Consider the following 17,186-nt stretch of genomic DNA (forward strand, 5'->3'; position numbering starts at 1 on the left):
GGTTGTAGACTAGTACTTTTCGGACCACTTCGATTTCAACAAAAGTTTCTAATTGTAAACTAATATTGCTGCTGCCTACCACACTATTTCACTGCAGGGACGGTGTCAGACTATGATGACATCAAGTGAAGCGCACGACATGTGGTACATGCGGTGTATGTGGCATGTGCGGCGTGTGTGGCATGCAATACAAAAGTGCTTGTTAACTGAACGGAAAAATTGCGTAAAAACTACGCTGACTGTCATCATGGCGAATTGCTGGTTGGTTAGCTGAAGTGCCGCCGTAGTCAATGAATGACAGCAACGCATCTGCCGCATGTGTATGTATGTATGTAGCATATGTAGCCGTGAGCGCACACGCCGAACGCTTTGTCAGCAACAGCCATGACAAGGTACTGGCATTTGAGTGCACGTCGTGGGTATCGCAGTTATGCTTTTGTATAGCTAGTTGTTTCGTTCGTCGGTCAGCGGTGGTTTTAATTCAAAATTAAACTAATTTTCGTTATTGAATTGGTTTTTTGGGCTTTCTAACACACACACATAAGCACATACGGACATGTTAATGTATGTGTGCGACGCGATTGAATGTAATTGCCAGCTGAGTGCCTAGTTGCAACCAAAAACATTTCCCCTTCTTCCGCCCGCCGATTCCGCCGCTGCCGCATTGAAAGCCCTCTCTCTGTGTATGTGTGTGTGTAACGTTGAAGACAAAAGGCGTAACAATTCTAACAAAAGGATATACAAGTGCTTTTGCGGTGTGGGGGAGTCGTCGGCTATAGGTGGAGGGAAGCTGCCGAAAACTGTTGGCGGTAACACATTTTGAAAGCATTTTACGAAATTGATTTGTGGATGCCAAATTCGATGAACGCATGAAGGCATCTGCCGTGCAACACATGTACTAAATAGGGCTACAAGGATTAGTGGCTTTGTAGTAAATGCATGGGGCATGTTAGCGACCGAAAACCGCACACTTGCGCACACAAGCTCGAGCGTTTATTTACAATTGAACTGATGCCAAATCAAACTCTAATTCTAATTGCTGAGGATTAAATACGTAACATGGCACCCATACTTGTATTTAGACACACAAGCATACATACATATGTTCAAATGTGTTGTGCTGGTGATTGGCAGCTTTGATCATTCTTCGAGCCAATATATCGCGAAAGTAGAAGGATCACACATATTTTAAGTGAGAGAATAGAATCAACTTTATTGGTTTTAGATAAGTTTGAAAAAGAGCGAAAGGAAAATTGCAGAATCTAAACCTGTGGAAAGGTAAATACGGGGAACTATTTTGATACCCAATGAACGGATGAATATGTCTACATATCCTGTTGAAAGAGTATCTAAAAGATGCCTTTATAAAATAATATCAATCTATCTTATTTTGACGCCGCGGCGCGCCGATTGGTGGGGCTAGGGCGACAGCTTGAAAAAATATTTGCCAACTATTCAGAAGTTTTAAAGAAAGCTAAAGTTATCAGCCAATATTGCCACTTAAATGACGCGCGTAAAAGATGAAGTCAATATGGGAATATAAACTTTTTTTCTACAATATCTCTGTTATTATGATGTTGCCTTATTAATAACGGGGTGTATGTTGTGTAGTTTTGTGACTTTAGCTTAGTGACGACGTTACCCCATGCAATCCATGGTTCCTAAACTAAAGTAAAGTCGTAGCCGAACTTCTCTAAGTTGAGAGGAAGCTCGGCAGCGGCGAACTTACTTTTGTAGAGGTTCACTTGGAGTACCCTCAGCTCTTGGTTTTGGATCATCAGAATGCTGACTGGGCTCTTTCTCCACTTCCACCTACTGTAGGACAAGTAAAGTCGCCATAATCTCTTTTATGCCGAGACTATTCCACTTCATCCTTCTCCAATGTGTTTTTGTTGTCGTTCGCCGGTTCCCGCTTCTTGAGGCGAAGGAACCGGTTTCTTTGGTTCCACGCCATCTTCCATCTATGCGATCTATGAGTGCCAAACCTCGCGTACAAAGTAACCCCTGCTGCCTTATTGATCTGGAGTATGTAGCTTTGGCCACCATCTTCGTTGACCGATTTTGCCACACCTAATACCTTCCAGTCGCTAGTCGGCACGTCTGAATTCTGTCGTTGTAGCAGCCGCAGATCTGCTCCGGGTTCACCAAGCGAGCTATGGACACCGATGGAGTATTGTAATGGTCCGCCACATCCTGTTTCGTTTCTTGTCATTATTGGAATCGTTTTGACCGCTTCCCTTACCAATGTTAGCGACGGGTCGACTTTGTATTTCAAGATTTTGACTCTGCTAAGCCACTGTCATCAATAAAATGACGGCATGGGTTCTTGGCTTGGTTTGGCGTCCTTTCTCGAGAAGAGGATTTCCAATAGCTTCATTCCTACTATTTTCACCGCTTCTGTGACATTAGTCCTAGCGGGCTACTGCGATCTATGAGCGCGACGTTCATATGCAATTTCGCAGTCTCATTGGTTGCCGCTGCTGGCTTGGATTTTGTCGGTTTGTCGTCCACGTGTTTTGATAGCTAGCAGCAACAACTGAGAAATAATTTCCTCGTACGTGGAACATATTCTACGCACTAAAAAAGAGACATGGATGCGGACTTCCAATAGAAGATGAGCCAATTAGCTTGATGCTGGCTATAAAATAGTGGGCAGGGAGAGTAGAAATAGGCCTGCAATGGGTCCATATTGGAAACCTTGCCCTGAAGTAATGCGAAAGCGGTCTAGGGGTGGGAAAAAGTCCATGCTAGAAGGGGTGTGGTTTAGTGGGTACACCAATCACGTAGGATGACGATCCCTATGCGGTGCGAAGGCCTTTTAAACCCTACTTACGGCCTAAAAAGGACGACCTCGGTTGGATCTCCGTCGAATGCTGCCTCTTTCCAGCGATATGCTCCTCAATGCGATTAGCATACGATGGATTCGAGGCATTACACCAGTTACGAGTAACGAAGTGTGCCCGGCCGTACTTCACCTCCTTTCTGGCCAACCCAGCCGTTTCAACTCTTCTTTCTTCAGGTTGGACATGCCTTGGAGACGGTTGCATATTCCGAACGCCGCCTTGTACCTCGCTTCATTACTGGCAAATTTTCGATTTTTCAGATCAATTATCATTTATAAATAATTAAATATTGTTCTTACAATAAATTAAGAGCAATCCCAAAAAACTCTATAGAAACAAAAACAACACATAGAATACTAAATATACTCAGTACTCAAAACTAAAGTCTACAGTTTAAAAAAGAATCCAAGGGGATCATGTCCGGTGATTTTTGGGGGTGATCTAGCTATTAAATTATACGGAAAATCAAGGATTACTTTACTATTCTTGCCGTATGCTTAGGATCGTTATTCTATAGGTTGATTCAGGATTGAACTAAGTCCGGTCTCGACGCCTGGACCAAATTTTATATCAAACTGTTTAGATAATCTGTTTATGTGTGATTTTTTCTTCGATACCCGGCCATAAAGATCATTAGTGTGCAATGCTCGCTTGATCGTGTGGCGCTTATGTTCAATTTGAACACCTCGTTAGGCATTTTTAAGGCACTGACAGTTGGAACTATCTTTAGAGTTCTCACAACTTATTGTATAAGAAGAAGGTATTTTTTCTTGTCTTTTTATACTCTCGCAACAATGTTGCTAACGAGAGTATTATAGTTTTGTTCACATAACGGTTGTTTGTAATTCCTAAAACTAAAAAAGTTAGATATAGGGTTATGTATACCAAAGTGATCAGGGTGACGAGTAGAGTCGAAATCCGGATGTCTGTCTGTCCGTCCGTCCGTGCAAGCTGTAACTTGAGTAAAAATTGAGATATCATGATGAAACTTGGTACACGTGGCCTCGCCCACTTATGGACCAAAAACCATATCTCAGGAACTACTCAACCGATTTCAATGAAATTCGGTATATAATATTTTCTTAACACCTTGATGACATGTACGAAATATGGGTGAAATCGGTTCAAAACCAGGCCTTCTTCCAATATAACGCTATTTTGAATTCCAACTGATGCCTTCTCTGTATAATATACATACATATACATTAGGAACCAATGATGATAGCGGAATAAAACTTTACACAAATACGGTATTTGAAAAATATGTAAATGACGTATTATTAAATCTCGATTATTACTTTGTCATGCGAGAGTATAAAATGTTCGGTGACACCCGAACTTAGCCCTTCCTTACTAGTTTTTTCTATTTTTTTAGTTATTTTAGCTCGGTTGTGCTAAGAAATTACTTTGTTAATGTGTTCTTAGTAATAGGCTGATAACTGTATTTCAACGTATTTGAGTGACTCGAAAATTCACTGATAAGACAATAGAGTTCATTTCTCTTAGGTCTTGCAGGCACTTATACATACATACATATATATACATATATATATACATATGCATACATGTATAGTATACATTGTATACACGAATATGTATGTATCTGCATGCACTCTAAGCACATGTTCTTGTGACCTCTGGGGCATTACGCAAATCGCAGCATAAAAATCATATCTCTCACTTTTTTTTGCTTTAAAGGTTTCCCTTAAACGTACAATGACAGTGTAATAATCGCCAAACGCTTATCGCTAATTGCGTGCAGAGATCACTCAGAGATGCCAGCCATGTGATGGTGGACACACTGCCACAGCAGCACCGCCTCTCAATTCTTGGCACTATCTATGCATGTATTTCGACTGTGTGACATTTAATGCTTTTGTTGTTGTGTTTTTAGGGTTTTTTTTCGTTTTATTGTAGAACGCATCCCACCCAATCGATCCTCTTCGATCAGTTCAGTTTGTCAGCGTCCGTTGTCTTGATAACGTTCTCATTTACATATTGTTTTATTCAACTAAGCGTTTCTCGATACTGCTTGTGCATCCGAACTCATCGGCATACATATATACGTACTTTCAAAAATACAAAAAAAAAATTAGAAAAAAACTTTCTTCATTGCTGTTTTGGTTACAGTTTAGTGCGTCGTCAACCGATAATCCCACTTGTTCGCTTAGTTTTGTGCTGCATCACGTAATACATAACGTTGTTTCTGCTGTGAAATTGTCCAATTCGAAAAGTGTTATTGTCTTCGTTTCAAGAAAAAATATTGAAATCGTTTTTTATAGTTTTGTCAAAAGTAAAACGCTGCCGTCTTATATACTATATACATCTATATACTTATATATACATATATACAATAACGTATTGCATTCGTTCGTTACGTTTAGTTATTGTTACGTCACTTATCGTAACGTATTGTCTTCAGCGTTTTGCAGTCGTGTTTAATCGCTTTAAAAGCTGCGTGAATTTGTGCCGAAAATCCAGAAAATAAAGCATTAAAAACCATTTGAAACCTTTGATAGCGCTTTATTGTGGGCTTAACTGTGCTTGGTGTTCCTCGAAACAAAAAAAAAACTCAAAAAGCGAACTGCAAATATTAAAAATCGCTTATACACGTACATTATATATATATTTCTTACTAGTAAACTTGTCTAGTTTTGTAGCATATGTGAGTATCTAGTTCTAAAGTTCGTTCCAAATGTTTGTCCTGCCGATTTTCAAGTGTTTCAGTTTATTATTTCATTACAATTCCGCCTCGAACTAATCAAAATGGTCTGAGCTCAACGTGTATTTCGCCATGCTGCGCAGTGCAAATTTGCGCGCCAATGCAACCCTTCACTAATACACGTTATTTATGTGTGGTTTACCTATATGTACTTTCTTTGTTGTTTTTTGTGGGTTTTGATTTCTTTCTGCTACACATATACTTAGTACTTATTTATATGGAAAATTTTTGTTGTTTATTTGCTATTTGTTGAATGTTGCTTGTATGTATGTATGTAAAATATTTGAAATATATTTCTTAAATCAGCAGTGTTGCACGTGACTAAACAATTTCATTAATTTCTTTCAAATAACTAATATTTGTTAAGTGTGAGTATAGCAATTTGAGCTATATCAGTGCAATTGGTACGATTTTTTGCAGTGTAGTTTGCATATAATAACATTAGCTAAACAATTTTATAGTTTTTTTAAGCACATGAAAACTGATATTGAATTCTGAATATACAACTGCCAGTTAACAATATTGTATGATTAAAAAAATGACATGCCAAATTTTCTTGTGAAATGAAAACATACTGTGGGCAGAAAATAGTAAGACTTTTTAATTTAAATTGTGCGTGAAATCACACTCGCCGAAATATTTTTTTTCTGGGTTGGTATTACTGTCAGTAACTTCTCTGCCAAGTCTCAGCACAAAAAAATCTTTAGTGTTTAGTGTAAGCTTGTTTTTCTGAAGTATTATATAAAGTGTATTCGGCAATTTTTACGATTAGTGAAATTATTCAACAAAGAAGTTCCATTCAAATTTGTGTGCGGAATCAAATTTCTGGTGCCGAAACGTTCAGAATGTTGGGAAAGGCCTTTGCTAGTAATTCTTAGTCGCGAGCAAGTGTTTTGATTGATACAAAATACTTAAAGATGATCGAGAACGCGTTAACGACGAACCACGTCCAGGACGAACATCAACATTAACTGATGATCAACACGTCAATAAAAAAGAGGAATTGGTTAATTGGTTTGGCTTAAGTATCGAAGACTAACAGTCAGAGATCTTACTGGCATCGTTAGAAGAACGGAATGATCAGTGAAAACCATTTTCAAAGATCATTTGGGACTATGAAAAATGAAAGCAGGATTGGTTCAAAAATCACTTAATTTTTTCCTAAAACAGCGTCGCATTAACTTCTGTGAAACAATGCTTTCCGACTACCAAGATGTCATGAAACGTATTATTATTGGCGATGAGTCTCAAATCTATGCTTATGACGCGGAAACAGACGCTCAATCGGCCGAATATCATGGCAAAGATGAGCCGAAGACGAAAAAACTATGTCTAAGCAGATCAAAAATCAAGGTTATGTTGACAGTTTCCTTCGATTATTGAGCTTTGGTGCACTCTGAATTCTGTCTCACCAGCCAAGGAACTAGTATTTGAGTCTTATTCGAAAAAAGAGACCGGAATTACGGGTCGATAACTCGTGGTTTTTGATTCTTCGTTAGATTTTCGCCAAAATTTCCACCAATATCCTATATATAGTATATATATGATGTAGCTCCGCGTAACTTCTGGTATTCAGCAAATTCAAACAACCGCTCCCGGGAAACTGAAGATATTAAACGTGTATCGCTATACGCATTGAAGGCTTTGACATTGGCATTGACTTAAACACGTTTGAGGATTGGAAAAAAAAACGTTGGCAAAAGTCATTGAGACCAAGGAGGATTATTTTGTAGGGAACGATCTAGATTTTTAAGAATAAATTAAGAATTTTAAATTTATGAACAAAGTCTTACTATTTTTTGCTCATATAGTATATTTTCGTAAAAGTACAAATAAGTATGTAAATTTAGAAAAATTATTGCTTAGTTTTGCTAGTTTTCCTGCGCTTCATTTCCCTGGATAGCGCTTCTCCATTAAAGAAATGTTCTGAAGGAACTTCTCGCCTTGTTTGTCACTCATAGCACCTAAATTTGACGAAAGGAAATCCGGATAATTTTTTTCTATTCATTCAGTTTTTCTCTCAAAACTCTTATTGTTTATCATTTGCTATATTTGTGGAACTACAAAAATTCCCTTTTTGGTTTTTGTACCGCTGAGTTTGGGGAATTTCTTTTTCAGACGAACAAATCCACCAACGCTAGGTGTATCTTCTACAGTAGCATAATGGTTCAATTTCCAAAAATCAAATCAATTTTCGTTTGCTGGAAATATTTCATCTAGTACTTGGAAGCGATATACAAATTTTTCTATATGATATTACGAAAAATTCTAGAAAGCCGTTAGGCCGAACACATTTCCGTTACACTTAAGAGCTCATACTTGGAGAGTCTTTCTTAATGGTTTCTATTAGCCATTTTTTCAGAGTACGAAGCGAAAAGAAATCACTCGTTTTTTCTCATTGACCCACCCTACTGTGTCGAGTGTTTGTAATTGGTAGTAATGCCGTTTGTTTGAGACAAACAAAAATAACCACAACATGTTCCTGTAGTTCAGTTCAAATCATTGGCTTAGCAAATGGCATTTGTCGGGGTCGTTAGAGCACTTTCGTGGCATGTTTACGATGCAACAAACGTACATATGTATGTATGATGGAAGTTAATGGCATGCAATAGTTATACAGTCCTAAAAATGAAGTTATTTAAAACAAGTCAGAAAGTGCTAAGTTCGGGTATAACCGAACATTTCATACTCTTGCGACCTGCCAGGATTAAAGCTAGCGAAGTACCTTCAAGTACATAAGGCTTGATAGTTATAAGGGGTCTAGGGCGAGTTTTTAGTCGATTTTAATCATTCTTAGCACAAATATGCACTGTTACTAGAAAAACACGCTCTCGCAATTTTATTAAGATAACCCAAATATTATTCGATCTATGCGGTATAAAGTCACCTGGAAGCTCGAAAATCCTTCTAAGTATATGGTGTAGGGGGCTAAGATAAATATTAACCCAATTTAACCCATTTTTGATACACGGAGTTACTACTGTCAGGAAAGAGTTCTCTCTGAATTTCAATTTATATCCCATACATCAAACGATATTTTCGGTCAAAAGTCAACTGTAGGTACTGGAATCCATTAGGTTCTTGAAGAGTTTCGGCTCGATTTACGCAATTTTTAGTCATAAAGTGGCACATCTCAAATGTACTATCCGCGTCAAGTTTTATCTTGATATATTAATTCACTCTTAATTTGAATACTAGAAAGTAAAGTGCGCTTGGATTTTAAAATTGTGTAATTTGGGAAGTAGGCATGGCTGTATTCTGATCTTACTCTCTTTCACAGTATTACATACTTAGGAATATCCATAGAATGCCATGTACCGTTTATTTGGTTGGAATCGGTTGGGCGGGTTCCGAAATATGTGATTTCATATAAAAGTAGGCGGTGCCACGCCCATTGACCAATTTTGACACCGTCTACTATAAAGCTTTATCATATCATTTATCGCGTTTTTAGTAATTTTTGACAGTACCGTTTTATGCGAAGTGAGCAGGTAGGAGTTCTTATAATTTTTGCGCTAGGCGAATTTGGTTGTTGTAGCTTTAGTGGTTTAGCAGATATGTAAACTAAACTATTAGATGACAGGGCTAAAACCATTTTACAGGGCTAAGACCTTTTTAGATTTTCAGTTAATTGCGTTGTGTGGGCTTGGCGTGGTCTGACGCCTATCTACGTACTTTTTTGCCGAGGAATGCGCATACGAAGATTCATCAATTTTGACTTAAGTTACAGCTTGCACGGACGGACAGTCACCCAAACTTCAACTCGTCTCGTCATCCTGTTCATCTATATATTTATAATCGTATATCTCGCTTAGTTTTAGATTATACATACATGGTAGTCAATTTATAGCGTACTACTCTATGTATTGTTCGATAGTATGAAAGACTACTAGTGTGAGAGGTGGCACAAGTGAATGACTTCTCCAAGATGGATTTTCTAAAATGGAAGCTTGAAAATTCCTTCACTTTAAACATTTCCATATACTAGAACTGAATTTTCAACATTTTTGGATTACGTAATTCGTAGATTAAGGAACTAAGGAACTCATAACTCTATTCGTAAGATTTTTTTTAAATCAGAACTTTAAGAGTTGTCTGTCTGAGTTATATCTTCTTCTTTGGTATATGTTTAATTATTTGGAAAACTGGTAAGTACAGTTATTTGATAAGTATGTGATTTTATATAACTTTCTTATAGATATTTTTAATTAGGTTAGAGTTTCTGCTTAAGTTCAATGGCATGAATTTTTGTAAGTGCTCATTTGTGGAAACCACTGATAAACAGCCCACAATAGCATATCTTCTTCTTCTTAATTGGCGTAGACACCGCTTACGCGATTATAGCCGAGTTAACAACAGCGCGTTAGTCGTTTCTTTTTTTTGCTACGTGGCGCCAATTGGATATTCCAAGCGAAGCCAGGTCCTTCTCCACTTGGTCCTTCCAACGGAGTGGAGGTCTTCCTCTTCCTCTGCTTCCCCCGGCGGGTACTGCGTCGAATACTTTCAGAGCTGGAGTGTTTTCATCCATCCGGACAACATAACCTAGCCAGCGTAGCCGCTGTCTTTTAATTCGCTGAACTATGTCAATGTCGTCGTATATCTCGTACAGCTCATCGTTCCATCGAATGCGATATTCGCCGTGGCCAACGTGCAAAGGACCATAAATATTTCGCAGAATTTTTTTCTCGAAAACTCGTATCGTTGACTCATCGGTTGCTGTCATCGCCTAAGCCTCTGCACCATATAGCAGGACGGGAATTATGAGCGACTTATAGAGTTTAGCTTTTGTTCGTCGAGAGAGGACTTTACTTTTCAATTGCCTACTCAGTCCGAAGTAGCACCTGTTGGCAAGAGCAATCCTGCGTTGGATTTCCAGGCATACATTGTTGGTGGTGTTGATAGCATATAGGTGCCATATAAACGGAACGATCAAAATTTTGTTTGATAACTTTTTTTTTGTCAGAGTATTATAGCTTCGGTGCTTGCTAAGCTTTTTTCGTTGCCCCTTGTACCGCTACCAGGAGCGCAAGCTTCAACACTGCACTAAAATCGTTTTAAACGTTATTCTCTGCTTAAAAAAGTTTCTCCAATCAAACTTGTTAAGACAATCACATAAAAAGCCCAAATGATGTTATCATAGGTATATTTATAGCTACGTAACCTCACTTTTTGAGTGCATGTGAAGCTGTCAAACTTTCTTGTGAATGGAATTAAGTAAAACTACAATTTGTGGCGGGAAGTACGGGAACTTAGAAATGAGAAAAACCCATCAAGAAAACAAAACTCAAGTCGACAAATGAATTATACAAACAACCAACTAGTAGAATGACTAAAGATTACAATGAGAGCATTCACGCAGCATATAATTACTAACAACAACATTGTCATTGTTGGCAGCACAAGAATGGATGCAAAGCAAATAGTAGAACTTAGCGCATTTCCACTAATGCAAAGCCAACGCCGGTGCTTTTCGCTGATGAATGCGCAAAAAGCAAAAAAATCGAAGGAGCAGAAGAGAAGGAGAGCCAGAGAAAATGACGCTCAACAATGACTAAGCTGTAGCAGAGATAATGGACAGGATGCTGTGGCACGAGGAGGCTGCGTGGGTGGGTAGTGTCGGTAATCAGGATTAACGCTGTACATCAACATCCGCCGACTCGGCTTATAAATAATATGAAAACTTGAATGACTTTTGTTTTTGTGTTTGCGCTCTCTGTTGTCTCACGAATAGTTTTGCTTGGCTAATTTCATTAAGTTAATAAACAAATCGCGAGCTCATAAATGTCAGCATGTAATGAAAGAGTTGATAACAATGATTTAGGCTACGAAATAATATAGATAGAGAGATAGTGATAGAAGTTCTACAAGTCACTCTAAGTGTGTTGATATTACCTAAATGAAAGCCGGTAGAGTTTCGTTAGGTGTAAAAACTTGGCAAGAAAGCTCTGTAAAGTGTGCTTATGTTCTTTCTTGGAACTCATAAATCTGCTCGTGTTGGTCTTATTTTTCTTGATTTAACTCATCTTCGCCGATGCATAAATATATTGTCGGATTAAGGGTTCATTTATTTATGCAAGACAAAAACCTTCGACCGCAAGGTCAGATGCTTGAGTTGGGTTAAAATTCAAGATCATGGCATTTTAGATCTTCTTTATCCGTGTTGCTCCGGTGCATAAGTATGTGGTTGGATAACCGTTCGTTTCAACGACATAACCTAATACCGAACTGGCAATTTATTAGTTCTTATAAACTTTATCCAAGACAGCAACCTTCGATGGTAATATCAGATGACTGGACTCGGTTAAAATTCAAGATAATTGGCTATTACTATGAATCTTTCTTATTCATTTTGTCGGTATTAATAAAAACATGACACAAATCAGCGTACAAATCCGACCTTAACACAACACTGGACGATGTGAAATCAAAAAAAAAAAAAAACAAAAAAAATCGTGGTAATTTTGACTCTACTTAAGATCGTAAGATCTTGTGTTCTATCATAGAACCAATGAACCTATGAGCATGGCAGGTTTTGGTCAACAACAAGAACTTTTGCGAATGAGAGATACTTCTGCTCTAAAGTGAACCATAAGAGGTTCTTTGAACTACTTGCACTTAGCAAAGTCAATCTCAACGCTATTGTATTCCTTCTGACTGGACACTGCCCAATAGGTACACATGCGGTGCAAATATAAATTTTTTGGACGTTCTTTCCAAAGCTGTATGGAGGAAGGCAAGGTGTAACTATCTTGTACTCTCCGCTATTTCTATATTGGATCTATGCTGGAGAACCCAGCGAAGTGGCTGGGATTGATATTATACCCGATTACCATTACCTTAAGGAGTGTTTGGGTAATACAAAGGACAAATATCTGTTCAAGTGAGAAGAGAATGTGTCTAAACTACAAGCTGTTCTAAAAACTCTATACTTGTTTTTAGAAGTAGTCAACTTACAGAAGTTCTTTTGCAATGAGGATATGACTCAGACTATTTCGCAAGAATGCTTTTTGGACAATATTTATCAATATTTCGAGTACATGAATATATAGGCTAGGTTAAGTTAGGTTAATCTGATAGGCCAATAAGCCACGTATAGTTTTGGTCCTTTTTGAAGATCTGTCGCTAGGTCCATGAGGAGTAGTCATTCTTTAGGATGCTTGCGTTGGACGCGAACTTTAACAGACTCTGCGGCCTCACTATCATCATACGTAGGGACCTCACTTGCTTACAACGTAGTCTTTCGAATGCGGTACAAGTGCACAAGAGATGCTCCATTGTTTCCCTAATGCCTTGCTCTCGACACTTCCTGCAGTCTTTTCGATCTGTTAGCCCCATTGTGTGGACGTGTGTCGCCACCAGACAGTAACAAGTTAGTATTCCGATCAAGTTCCTACAGTCTCTTCTATCGAGTGCCAAAAGGAATTGTGTGTACTTCCGTTCCATTGGATTTTGATTTCTTTACCATGCTCCTGTCCAGATCAATGTTGATCACGTTTACGAGTGTTTGTCGTACACCATTCTTGGCAATTTCGTCGACTATTTTATTGCTCTTGCTACCTTTGTGGCATGGCTCTCAGGAGAAGCCAGTAGAAGAGAACTTACTTCCTTCTGGCAACACTTTCTACTGTTGCCCTGCTTCCCAAGACGCTTCTGACCGATTTGCGATACGGGGTTACTGCATTGATTGCTGCTTGGTTGCCTACGTAGATGTTGACTCCAGAATGCAGGTGCATTAGAGGCCAGTTCCGTGGCTTTTGCAATAGCATAGACCTCAGCTTAAAATATACTGTGCAGTGGTCCGGTAACTTAAAAGGCTGCCTTATGCCTAACTCTGAACAGTTTCCTGTCCCAACTCCATCGTAGCAAAAGTATCGAATTCTTATTTTACTTTCCCACAAATAATATTATCGCAATGATTACAAAATATTTCCGTTTTAGAGTCAATATTTCTAAAACTCTCTCATTTGTCTTACAAATTGCAAGCAATCAATGAGTAGACCGCTATCATTACTACCTAAATCGAGTCAACTGCTGGCGACTTAAGCCAAGAATGTCACACATCGAAAATGCAATTTGAGGGAAATGTGCGCTGCTGATGAGAAATGAATAGGGACGGGAATAGTTTAAGGAAGACATGCAAGCAAATTTAGAAAACAAAATACAGAATAAAATGTAAGAAAGTCGGCAATTTACTCTGGCAGTGCGAAGACAATTGTTTCAGGTAAAAATTCAAATTGCAATTGGCACGTTGCCAAGAGTTCATTTAACGAATAGAGGGCACTATGTGAGTGAAAATAAGTATAGGCTAATTAAATTAGAGTGAATCTAAGTAAATTAAATCCAAATAAATTTAGTTGATTTGAGGAATATGCCCAATACTTTCTTATTCTTCTTGTTAATTGACGTAGACATCGCTTACGCGGTTATAGCCGAGTTAACAACAGCGCGCCAGTCGTTCTTCCATTTCGCTGTTTGATACCAAATAGAGATTCCAAATGTAGTCAGGTCCTTCTCCACCTGGTCTTTTCAACGGAGTGCAAAACTTCCTCTTCCTCAGAAGAACTTCCTTCTCTGAACTGGAGAGTTTTCATCCACTTGGATGACATGATCTAGCCGCTGTCCCTAATTCAGTGAACTATGTCAATGAAGTCGTATATCTTGCACAACTAACCATTCTATGAACTACGGTATTCGCCGCAGAACCACTCTCAAAAACTCGCAACGCCGACTCATAAATTGTTGTCATCGTCTATGCCTCTGCACCATACAGCAGGACTGGGATGATGGGTGACTTCGTCGAGAGTGGACTTTATTGCCTACTCAGTCTCAGGTGCTACTTCGACCTGTTGGAAAGTAGTTTGCTAACGGTGGGCTTTAAGTTGATGAGGCTTAACCCGAGGTAGTTGATGCCGATTGTGGGGTGTACCTTTTTGTGGATTGGGCAGAACATACTAAAATTCTCATCGTCGTTCATCGCATTTCTTGGACGGCGGTGATGTCAGTCTTTACTCTTATGAGGAAAAAATCCAGCTGGACGGCGGTACTTTCCCAATAAAGGGACCGAAGTTTCCAGGTGCACGATTCTAAATCGTAATTTAGTTTCTAACCATTCATTAGCAAGTTCCCAGCGTCTTTTCCAGGCAGTTGCACTGTTACAAAACTAATGAGGTGTGTGTAAGATATAAAGCCGTAAACCATCCTTTAGCAAGTTTCCTGCGCCCTTCCAAAGCAGTTTGTCCGTTACAAAGCCAATGAAGCATGAGGCAACAAAGAAGCCATCCAAAGTTGGTTTAGCCACATTGTAATACCAGAAACCAAAGTTGGAGATTCACACGAATGTCGGAATATCCTTAACTAGAGCCATCTAAGCAGCTAGTTTCTGCGGGTGTAGAAACTATTAGATCAGTTGCTGGTATTGATAGTTTGGCCAGCCGACCGCTGTTCTGAAGATTGGAAATAAGTCATGAATAATCCCTTGGACAGCTTCAGACGCCTGTCTGTTGTGATGTCTAGAACTCCCATGAAACGTCGCATATCGATAGAATGCTTAGAGCCTGCAACAAATGTATTGAGGCGGCTTTTATTAATTCCAACTAATTCGCGGGGTTCGTAGAAAGCATGGCAATCAAGATGCTTTCACCTTAGTTTGGAGAAAGCAATATAGTGGAGCATAAAGTATCAAGATGTTGCCACCTCATCTTCCCCATTGACAAATTGCGTCTTCTAAACTTTTCAGTCACAGTGCGTGAATGTCAATGGGACAGTTTCCAGTTAGGACAGCTATCATTGCGGCCCTGTGAATCTTGCTGGCAGCTGGGAGTACAATGGACCTTTTGCGTACCACTTCAGGCCAGAAGGCTTTTGCAAGCCCACAAGTACTTGTTGAACTCATTCAAAGCGCTAGATCTAATCCTGATGGAATTTGAGTAAGGTTGTCTCGGCTTTATAGTTTCCGACGATTCCGATGTGGCCAGACCATAAATCTAAGTAGCCTGTTAAGTTCAGAAATGAGGACGAAACTAAATTTTATAGCTTTCTTCTCATTCACATTAAATCCTCTGCGCACAGTAACACTTCCCGAAAATGTATTTTCAATCAAATTCTCATTGAAGCAAATGTGTTTTTGTGAAGTTTTTTCTACGAAAACAAATTTTCATTTTTTTATTAAACATGTCAAAGGCGTATAGTTAATAAAAAAATATTCTTAGTTATTAAGCACATTTTGCAAATAAAGCCAAATTTTCTTAAGTGTTGTGAAGTGTACGATTTGGACAATTATATGCCATTTATTGCCGAAATTCCTTGACTGTGCTCAGCTTAAATGTGCGATTTTTGAAGTTAAATTTCAAGTGCCATTATATCATTTAAAAACACAAAAAAAATTTCAAAATATTGAAAAGTATATGCAAGCATATATTACAAAAAATATTGTAAAAGTGCATGTTGGAGACCGCAATAGAGCCACGTCCAACACCGTGTACGGTTTAACTAACTGTCCCACGGAGAAAGTTACCGACAACCAGACATCTCGTATACCGTGACCAGCGAAGTAGACAATTGCAGCGAAGGTAAGTCGAGGAATCAAGTTGGTGAGGTGGTTCGTGTGTTAATACGAGGTCAGTTCGATAGTTAAAACCACACCAAGAGAAATTTACTATGAGTACTAGACGTCTAATTAGTCGGACAATAATTTTGACCGCGAAACTCGACAACGTTGATTTGCGCTATTAAAACGCTATCCGAAGAAGTTTCTATAGCTTTTCGTGACCTTCGATCAATCATGAGTTTCTCAGCACAAACCAGAGTTAAAAAAAGTGTCGAAACCGGGACCTTCCAATCGACCGAAAAGGTGATGACCAACATTTTCTAGCATTGGTAAGGTGTGACCGAGCAGTCAAGTTGAGGAACTATTTCGTGCGTCGTTCGGAAATTTGAACCGCCACCTGTTGGCTCTACTTTCTCAAGTGAAATTTACTATTAGTAGTCCTTTTGTACTAGGCAATATACTACTCAGACCATATTTGTCTGTCCAAAGAAGTTTCTGTAGCGTTACGTGATCTTCGACGAATCATGGATTCTCCAGTACACACCAGAGATCAAACCGGGACCTTCAAATGTCGAAACCGGGATCTTCCAATCCACCGAAGAGGTGACGACCGACCTTTTTTTTAGTATTGGTAAGGTGTAATCGACTTCGACTCCATGTGAGATGTACAAAACGTTCACTGGACTCTGAATTTTTGGAGCGATTCGAGAGCGAATTTTAGTAAGACGGCCCAAATTGATGATACAAAGTTATATGTTACCACGATCACGGTTTAATTCTCAATACTTTTCTGATATTTCCGTGGTTGTTTCTATAGGTAATGCCTAATGGTCATATTCTCCATTATGGACATCAAGAATACTTCACAACTGCTTGTAGCATATAAATTAGGCTTTCAACGGTACCAATTAAGCACTTTGAGCGCACTCAAGGCGGCTGAGCGTTGTGACGACAGCTCTGTGGATGTTGGCCTGGGTGGAGAGACTGTCATTACTAAGTTGAGGGCCGCTCTAATCGAGACGCATTCACTATTGTTTCAGCAGGTGCAAATAAAGCGTTGCAAATGACAATTCTC

General features: G+C 38.9%; 1 pseudogene; it reads right to left on the minus strand.

Moving 5' to 3' along the window:
* Window positions 1-2,302: 2,302 nt before the first annotated feature.
* Window positions 2,303-3,115, minus strand: LOC120767703 (annotated as a pseudogene).
* Window positions 3,116-17,186: the final 14,071 nt, after the last annotated feature.

This window comes from Bactrocera tryoni, chromosome 2, assembly GCF_016617805.1.
Source record: "Bactrocera tryoni isolate S06 chromosome 2, CSIRO_BtryS06_freeze2, whole genome shotgun sequence".
NCBI classification, from domain to species: Eukaryota; Metazoa; Arthropoda; class Insecta; order Diptera; family Tephritidae; genus Bactrocera; species Bactrocera tryoni.